We start from the raw sequence: 9,068 nt of genomic DNA, 5'->3' as shown, positions 1-9,068 counted from the left end.
CACTCATGTTGTGGTGGCATGTTAGTGTGTGTTACGCTCGTATGTGTGAATCAGACACAGCAGTGCTACTGGAATTTTTTAAAGCCCTCTGTATTATTGCTGCACTGGGAAATGTCCACCAGCCAAAAATATCCAGCCAACAGGGTCCTGTCTCCACCGACAAAAGACTAGTGGACGATGAAAACAAACCATGCAGCAAAAGATGCGCTTCTGTCTCTTACTTCTTACATCTGGAAGGTGGCCCAACGAGGTAGATGTGTCATAGAGTGGGCATCAGAGTGGAAAGTGACCGGACACAGTTTATAAAAAAACTTGAGCAGCACTGCTGTGTCTGATCCATTTAGTGGTTATTTAATGAAAAATTGCTTTTGTGGGACATTTCGGGTACAGTGAGGAGATCTTCATACATGCACCTGAATGTACTGAAATCATAATAAATAGCAGCCTCTACAAATCTCCAGTGAACACCCAAACATAGCCTTAGTGCATTGGAGGGTAGAGTTATGTTATGACACTGATACAGTCTCACTAAAATCATATTACATTTTCAACGTTTATGGCAGCATTAATACACATCTCAATAGATAAAGAGAGAGATACATAGACAGATACCCACATGAGGTGACATTTCTCATCGTTCTGTACACTCTTGAATTCAGTTCTCTATAATAGTGCACTATATAGTGAATAATGTAGGGAATAGTAAGGAGCCCATAAAGGTAATGTGTAATGACTTGAATATTTTTTTTTCTAATAAATTATCTGGAGATAATAGGGAAATCTTAAGCTCACTGCCCGTGCTGACAGTCAATTCAGCACCAATCCATAGTTCGTGTAGTATTGTTCATACATTCCATCCTCTAGCATTCTGAAGTGCCATTGAAACTGAAACTGAACTGGTTATATGCAGGTTATTTACAAGTTGTCTGGCTGAAACACATTTTAAATGGCGCTCTGATACTGTGTCAGTTGGTTAAAACATTGCATTTCAGGCTGAGTTTAAAATACAATGTTACACAGTGGTCAGTTTTCACTAAAGTAGTGTAAATGATCAGCACCCTAAAGAACAGTGGGTTTTGGGAGATAATAGTGAATGACCAGAATGGTTAAATCATTTTCTCTGTTATTGTCTTTAAAAACACCTGAGTATATTTTGGTCTCTATCTCTATCTATAATTATCTTGGAATAATTAATTTGAGAAAAAAAATCCTAAGTTATTTGACTATTTTTTTTCTTTCCTATGTGTTCAGAAGAATAATGAATAAAGGGCCATTGCAAACAATAAAACACAAAAAGCACCAGGAAATGTGGGCCTGAATTAATAAGGACAGCGCGTGTATGTTTGTACAACCGGCTCTAAATACATCATCACGTGAAATCAGACACTCATGAGAAAGCCATTACTCTTAGCCTTAATTTCAGTGTTAATCCCTCAGTGTTTATTGTTCTTATAGGTTTGCTGTTGAGAAGATGTGTGTTTGGGGAATAAGAAAACTCAGAACAAATATATAATGCTTAGTGAGGCACAGGGAACAGAAAAGACAGAAATCACTTGGCACAGACACCAAATAGTGATGCAGACACTCACGGATTATACTCCAATCTTGTATATTAGTTACACTGATAATATTAAGCGAGGTATCAGCTGTAACAGCTAGTATTCTCTTCATACAAAAAATATGACCAGCCCAAAGCACTTATTACTTACAAACAGAAGTAAATGCCATCAAATTTTAGTGTTATTTATGTCTGCATACATGCATCACTATTTGGTATCATTGCCATGTGGCTCCTGTCTTTTCTGTTCACTTTGCTTCACCAAATATTAAATAGAAATTAAAGTAAAAAACAGAGTAGGATCCTGTGTTCCACTTTGTCAAAGTTTCTGTCCTCCATGGTTCTAGTTCTGACCATATGGCTCCCAAAATAGCAAGTAATTCAAGTCATTTTGGAGCATTTTTGTTGCTCAGTGCAGTGTGAAATTTTCAGTGTGAAGGACAGCTGCTGTGCTCAAATGATGTGGTAAACTAAGAATTGACCAAAATGGATATACTTTTTTGTCATTAAACAGCAACAATATACTTCCAGTGTTTCGCGTATAAAATTTTGAACAGGCAATATTGGGTAGATTATACAGCTGAGTTTTAGGAAAAGAAAAAAGAAAAAAAAGAGAATAAAGTCAGAATTCTGAGAATAATGTTGCAAAAATTCAGAGAAAACATATTTAGAAAAATACTGCTTGGATTATATTTATTATAATATTTAACATATATAACATATAACAGTCAGACTCACAGTCTATGAGCCATAAAGTGAGTTGTGAAAGAATCAGTCAAGTGAACACAATGATTTATAAGTGCATCCACATTACATGACAACTAACCCCGTTAGTGCAGCCACTGACTGCAATGCGTACTTTAGTTTATCGAGTCCATAATCCATAACGTGATGGAGCCTCATGGGCACGCCGTAGTTCCACTCCCTCTAGATTATAATTTTCATGATCATTAATTTTATCATGTGAAACCACATGCTGTCTTATAAATAAATAGGTTCTTGCATAGATTCAGCATTTAAATATTTATTCCTGAAATAGTATGACTTCAGCAATACGTTGTATTCCTCAATTACACTGTTGCTGCGTCTGCCTCATTATACCTGCAGTGAATTATTCTTTTTTATTTTTTCAATGCCATGGCCATAAAATTCAGTCGTGAGATTAGCTTCATTCATTCATTGTAACCTCTTATCCAGTTCAGGGTCGCAGTGGATCCGGAGCCTACCCGGAATCACTGGGGCAATCACAGGAACACACCCTGGAGGGGGCGCCAGACCTTCACAGGGCAACACACACTCATACCTATGGACATTTGTGTAGCCAATCCACCTACCTACACTGTGTTTTTGGACCGTGGAAGGAAACACTCTGTGACACAGGTAGAACACACCAAACTCCTCACAGACAGTCACCAGGAGCGGGACTTGAACCCACAACCTCCAGATCCCTGCTGTGAGTCTGCGACTCTACCTGCTGCACCATCATGCTGCCAGATTAGCTTCAATTTATACTGAAATTATAGATTTTTATAGAAAAGTATTGTTACTTAATTAAAGTAAATTCAGTCAAAAATTACTTCCCAAAAATACTTGAATGGAAAAAAAAAATATTGTCTCTAACCACTGAATAATAGAAAGAGCTGCAGGACTCTTTATGCATCCAGCATCTGCAGTTAAATCCATAATTGTTCATACCCATGCCAATTTTATGTTTGTAATATATATATATATTTTGGGGCAGGGGGTTGTTTTTTTGTCTGTTTGTTTGTTTGGCAGTAGTTTTCTTCTGGCTGGTAACATTAATAAGAGACAGATGATGGTTGTGCTAGTGATGGTAATGATACATTTAAAAAAAACAACTTTTTTTTGTATATTAAAAATGTCATATTTATTCATTTTCCAACTCAATAATTAATTGTTTATTTCCCATCACAGCCATCATTATAATCTTATAATCACTAACAATGATTATCCTGTCTCAGCTGGGATGGATTTTAGACCATTTCTCTATTTGTGACCATCTCCAAGTCTTTGAGAAAGGAAAAATTCTTTTTAATTAACTTTTTTTAATTCTCTGCACAGATTTTTGCTGTGATTCAGAGTTGGACCTTGGCTGGGCAACTTTAAATGTTGACATTGTTTTCTGTTTTTTAAACACTTCCTTGTTGGCCATAGTGATGTTGGAAGGTCCAATGATGCCCAAGGCCCAAGTTTTCTGCAATCGTTTTCTTCAATATCCTAATGTAGTCCTCTTTTCTCGCAAGGCCATTTAGTTTGACAAGGTTGCTTGGCCCACTGCCCGAAAAACACCCTCAAATCATTACATTCCCAGAACCAAGTTTGACCGTGAGAATGGACTTATTTTTAGAATTTTTCCTTCACCTAATGAAAGCCACGTTCCTGTGTACAAACAACTCCTTTTGTGGCTCATCTTTGTTTGTCACTGATTCTGTGATCAGATGAGATGAATGGAATTGTTTGGAGTGGCTATATTTTTAAGTGGTCCCCCCCAGGTTTCAGACCTTAATATAATTGAGAATTAGAGACTTAAAGATTAGAATGACGAAGAATTCAAACCCCAAAGACCTGGAGATAGTTGCAAGGAGTGGTCAGACATTCCAAAATGCTTCTTAGCAGTGATATAACTAACAGTGAAAATGTATAACTCTAGAACATTCTTTTTTGCCTTACAAAAACAACTTTCTGTAAAGCAGGAATACATATTTTGGTCAAGTTGTGCTTATTAGTCTTTATTGATATCTATCACAGGTTTACTTACTATTGTTTCACAATGGGGTTTGTAATTTCAACATGGATGTCTAACATGATTGTTTTTAATTAAACATAAAAAGCACATTATATTATTCAAGATAAATGTGTGTTGTCATTTAATAAAAATATTATCACAACATTTTTGATATATAGAGCAGTGGTATGCTCAGTTTTGATGCGCTCTGTATGTAGCAGGCTGGAACAGATTTGGGGAAACTGATATTTGAAAAAACAAATTTATACAACATAGCAACATATTAGACCCAGGTCAGGGACAGAACAGAAGCTATTCTTCAGTGGGTGTGTGAGTTGGTTTAAATGGGTCTGCTCTAAGTGACAGGAAGAGGGCTGCTGTCAGCAGTGGGATGAGCTTTTCTCATGGCCACTCCTGAGGGGAATGAGTGTACCAGCTCTGATCCTGAGTCATTGGACACACACTCATACAGAGATTCTCCCCTTCCACAGCTGGACATGCTACATAAACCTGTCCACACATCAGTCTCCTTTATCACAAACAGCAGACCCGATAAACCCAAATATCAACCAAACAGACCAGAATACACTCATTATCACTATATTAACCCAACCCTTACAAAAACACTGACCAGAAAACACCCATTATCTCTTCTTTAACACAAAACACTCCCAAATTCTGGGAGGAAAAAAGGGCAACGGTTACCTGTTCTTTGCCAAATAATGAACCCACATCTCTCTGCACTGTTAAATCTCAGATTTGGCCAGATACTGACCATGCTTTTCCATCAGTCAGCATTATGCCTGTCAGCTTCAGCACATTATATATATATAAGTTTAAACATTTAATAAATTAACCACAACCAGAGTCTCTTTTTATACTTTAATAATAATGTGGTGTTTACTTTAACATGTGAAATTCACATTCTCAGGTCTGAGCTTATTTCCCTTGATAATTTCAGTAAGTTCTCTGATACTTTTACTATTGGACAAAATTAGGTAATTTTTGCACTTTCTATCTCTGTTACAAATGGTTACTAATGACTTTTAAAGTGTTCACAACATAATTAATTATGAATTAATAAATAGGCTTTTAAACCATTTATAAACCTTTATTATAACCTTAAGTGTAGTCAAACCAACAAATTATCTATAATTTAACAATTGAAAATTACACTGTGACTGATAACTTGACTAAATTCCTATAAATAGATAATTAATAAATGTTTAATGTTGGTGTATGTCTGCAGCTGTCACACCACTCCATGGTCATGGCGCTGTGGCTTGGAGCCCCACTCTAGGTCACTGTCTGTGAGGAGTTTGGTGTGTTCTCGTGTCCGTGTGGGTTTCTTCAAGGCGCTTCTATGTCCTCCCCAGACTGGCTACTCAAAAGATATCCATAGGTGAATGTGTGAGTATGTGTTGCCGTGCAAGGGACAGGCTCCGCACCCACCACAATTTGGACTGGATAAACGGTTACAGACAATGAACAAATTATTCTTACTGTTTCCAAAATATGTAAAATGTTGAATAAAACATCAAAGAGTACCTGTCGTTCTCTAGTTTACAGTATGTAAACGATGTGTTATACAGGTCGACCTAGGTAACATTTAAATTAAGGGGACTGATTGTATTTACATGTAGTGGAATGGAGAGAACAATAAATAAATCCCAAGATCATATAGGGGAAAGATTTGCATGTTGTGTAATACTGTGTAAGTTAACAGTTTGGTGATTTAGCCCTTGTCAGTATTACACTGGAGAAGCCAAGGGAACACAGAGGAGTGTTGTATCTTGTGATTATGATGAGGATTATGATGATGTATTATTCTGTAATACTTATACCAAACACTTCAGCTACAAGAGCAGGTCTGGAAAGATGACCCTTATGGTACTCCAGCAGATCTTGTGGCAAATGACTAATTAAGTGTTGGAGTGGGCCATGCTGTGAATCTTAATGATGAGAGTTCTGGCAGGGAGGATTTCACAGTATTACATGGAAAATGAGGAAGGGAATCAACCCATTAACAGCAAATGTAGCTTGTTTGAAATAAGCTAGATGTGCTTCCAGGGGATTTATGTGTGTTTTGACAGTGAATAATAGAAGGGTTGAGGGAAACATTGAACAGAATTGTCAAATGTTTGAGCCTTTTTCGCCACTATAGAGAGGAACTGCCATAAATTATTATGGACAAATTTCCAGAATGTGAACAAGTCAAGGCAAATGGAAATATGACAAAGCAGCAGAACCGAAGACGAACATTGGCCTCACAAGTGGAAAATTTAGATGAAACTGGTCTTCCATACGTAAATGTCAATATTAGATATTTTTGATATATTAAATTTAAAGGGCTTTATAGAACTGGCCAATTTTTAAATGAATCAAAAAGCTTCACAAAAAAAAAAGGTTTGTATACTGATTTTAGATGGATACATGTTTTGCCATTAGAATTCATTCATTTATTCATTCATTATCTGTAACCGCTTATCCAGTTCAGGGTCGCGGTGGATCCGGAGCCTACCCGGAATCACTGGGGCAATCACAGGAACACACCCTGGAGGGGGCGCCAGTCCTTCACAGGGCAACACACACTCATACCTATGGACACTTGTGTAACCAATCCACCTACCTACACTGTGTTTTTGGACCGTGGAAGGAAACCCACGCAGACACAGGGAGAACACACCAACTCCTCACTGACAGTCACCAAGAATGAGAATCGAACCCATAACCTCCAGGCCCCTGGAGCTGTGTGACTGCGACACTACCTGCTGCGCCACCGTGCCGCCCTGCCATTAAAATATTCATGCTAAATTAAAATGGAACCATATACGCTGAATAAATACAAAGAAAAGTTTGCTGGAGATTAGATTTCTCTTTAGAAAACACTCAGAATCTTCTTCAGCACAACTCAATTTAGCTTGGCTTTTTCTGATTGGACGGCTACATAGGTTTGGAGAAAACAGCAAGGTGGGCAGAAAAGTTTGTCGACACAACAAAACGCAGCACAGTGATCTATAAAGTGGAAGGTGAGGGAGCTCAGAGCAATCAAACCTGTCTGCAGCAGAACAGCCCACATCCACGTGAGCCTCTCGCTCTTAATGCACCGTGACCTTTTGTCGTGAGAGGGAGCACATGCTGAGAGCCACACACGAATCAAAGAGTAAAAACAAAGTACACAAATTGGCCCTCACGCTCACACTGAGAAAATTAAGCCAACGGGTGTCCATTCAAGGCACACAAATGAAGCAAATTAGCTATTTGCCCTCCATTGAACACAAGCAGCTCATTACAAGTTGTGCTGCTGTGTTCAAAAGGCCACCAGTCCTCCAACAGACCCTCCCTCTACAAAACCACAAGTCAATCATTAAGTTATAACATACACAGGGACTCGAGTGGCACAGCAGTCTAAGCACTGTGGCCGCTCATCAGAAGATCACCAGTTCAATCCCCAGACGTGCCTCAGCTTTCCAAAGCTGAGAGTCCTAAGTGCACAGATGGCTTCACACTTGACTTGTGTAATGACATGCACTGAAGCCAGGTGAAGAAGAGGTGCTGGGTGGTTGTGGAGGGCATGTGAGGAGAGCAAAGCACAGACACAACATACAGACCACCAGCAAACACAGCAGGACTGCTATTTTCAAATTACTGCTGTTATAAGCTTGGTACCATGCACCAATCGCTAAGAGTACATTTGTTTTATTTAATAAAAATTGTTCTAATAAAAAATCAGATTCAAACCTCATCACTGAAATAATCAGATTTCATGTGGCTGTTTTTTTGTCATTTGACGGTGGGAGTCTCATACCCCATGCTATGTCTCATTCTATGACAGCAGTTTGGGCTTCATGTGACCACGGACATTGATTTGGTGACTTCACTTGCGATGTGATGATTTAAGAAACGAATTGACCTGCAGTGTGAACGCGGCATTTGAGCTCAGTGAAAGAACTGGAGCAGAGAGAGATTATATCTTTTGCTTGAAGCTAACTGTTTGGGTATGAGCAAGAAACTACCAACATGAAACGCATCTGAGAAGAAGAATCACCTTTGTTGATCCCGTTAGGGAAACGGCTTCTCTGTATTTAATCCATCTGTGGTGATGAATACACAAACACAGCACCAGATCACCACCACACACATACACACCCAGAACAGCAGGCCACCAACCACCATGGCGCCCAGGGAGCTGTTGGGTGTTAGGTGACTTGTTCAAGGGCACCTCAGCCATGCATGATTTTATTTTTTCATGCCTGTGTTGTGAATTGAACTGGTGACCCTCACGCTTGCTCCTCTAACCTTAAGGCCACAGCTGCCCCATGTATAAATAATATATTATATTTGAAGCATAAAACTGATTATTATCTTTAATTCATCCTGGTAGATATTCGTGGCTGTTTGGTGTCATCTATATTAATTTATGTAAAGTTGTGGCTAAATGATGCTTCCCTAAAAACAGCTATTTGTTATGCTTTGAATTTCGCGTTATTTTTTATTTTACAAAATCTACAATATCAATATTTTCATATTCTCTTGCAACCTTTGGGATGCAGACATTTTCTCTCTTGATTGAGAATGAGACGCTGAGATGGATAGACATGCAGACGGCACACACAGGTAGGAGGAAGGCCCAGAGTGTGGGACAGTGAGAGAGAGAGAGATTCACAGCAGTCTCACACACAGCACCAGGACAGGAGATTTAAAAATCAGAAAGAGAAAGGAGAGAGTGAGCGAAAGAGAACAAACAGACAAGGCTTTTTGAAT

Source organism: Hoplias malabaricus, chromosome 15 (genome assembly GCF_029633855.1).
Source record: "Hoplias malabaricus isolate fHopMal1 chromosome 15, fHopMal1.hap1, whole genome shotgun sequence".
Lineage (NCBI taxonomy): Eukaryota > Metazoa > Chordata > Actinopteri > Characiformes > Erythrinidae > Hoplias > Hoplias malabaricus.
This window is presented reverse-complemented; position numbering follows the sequence as displayed.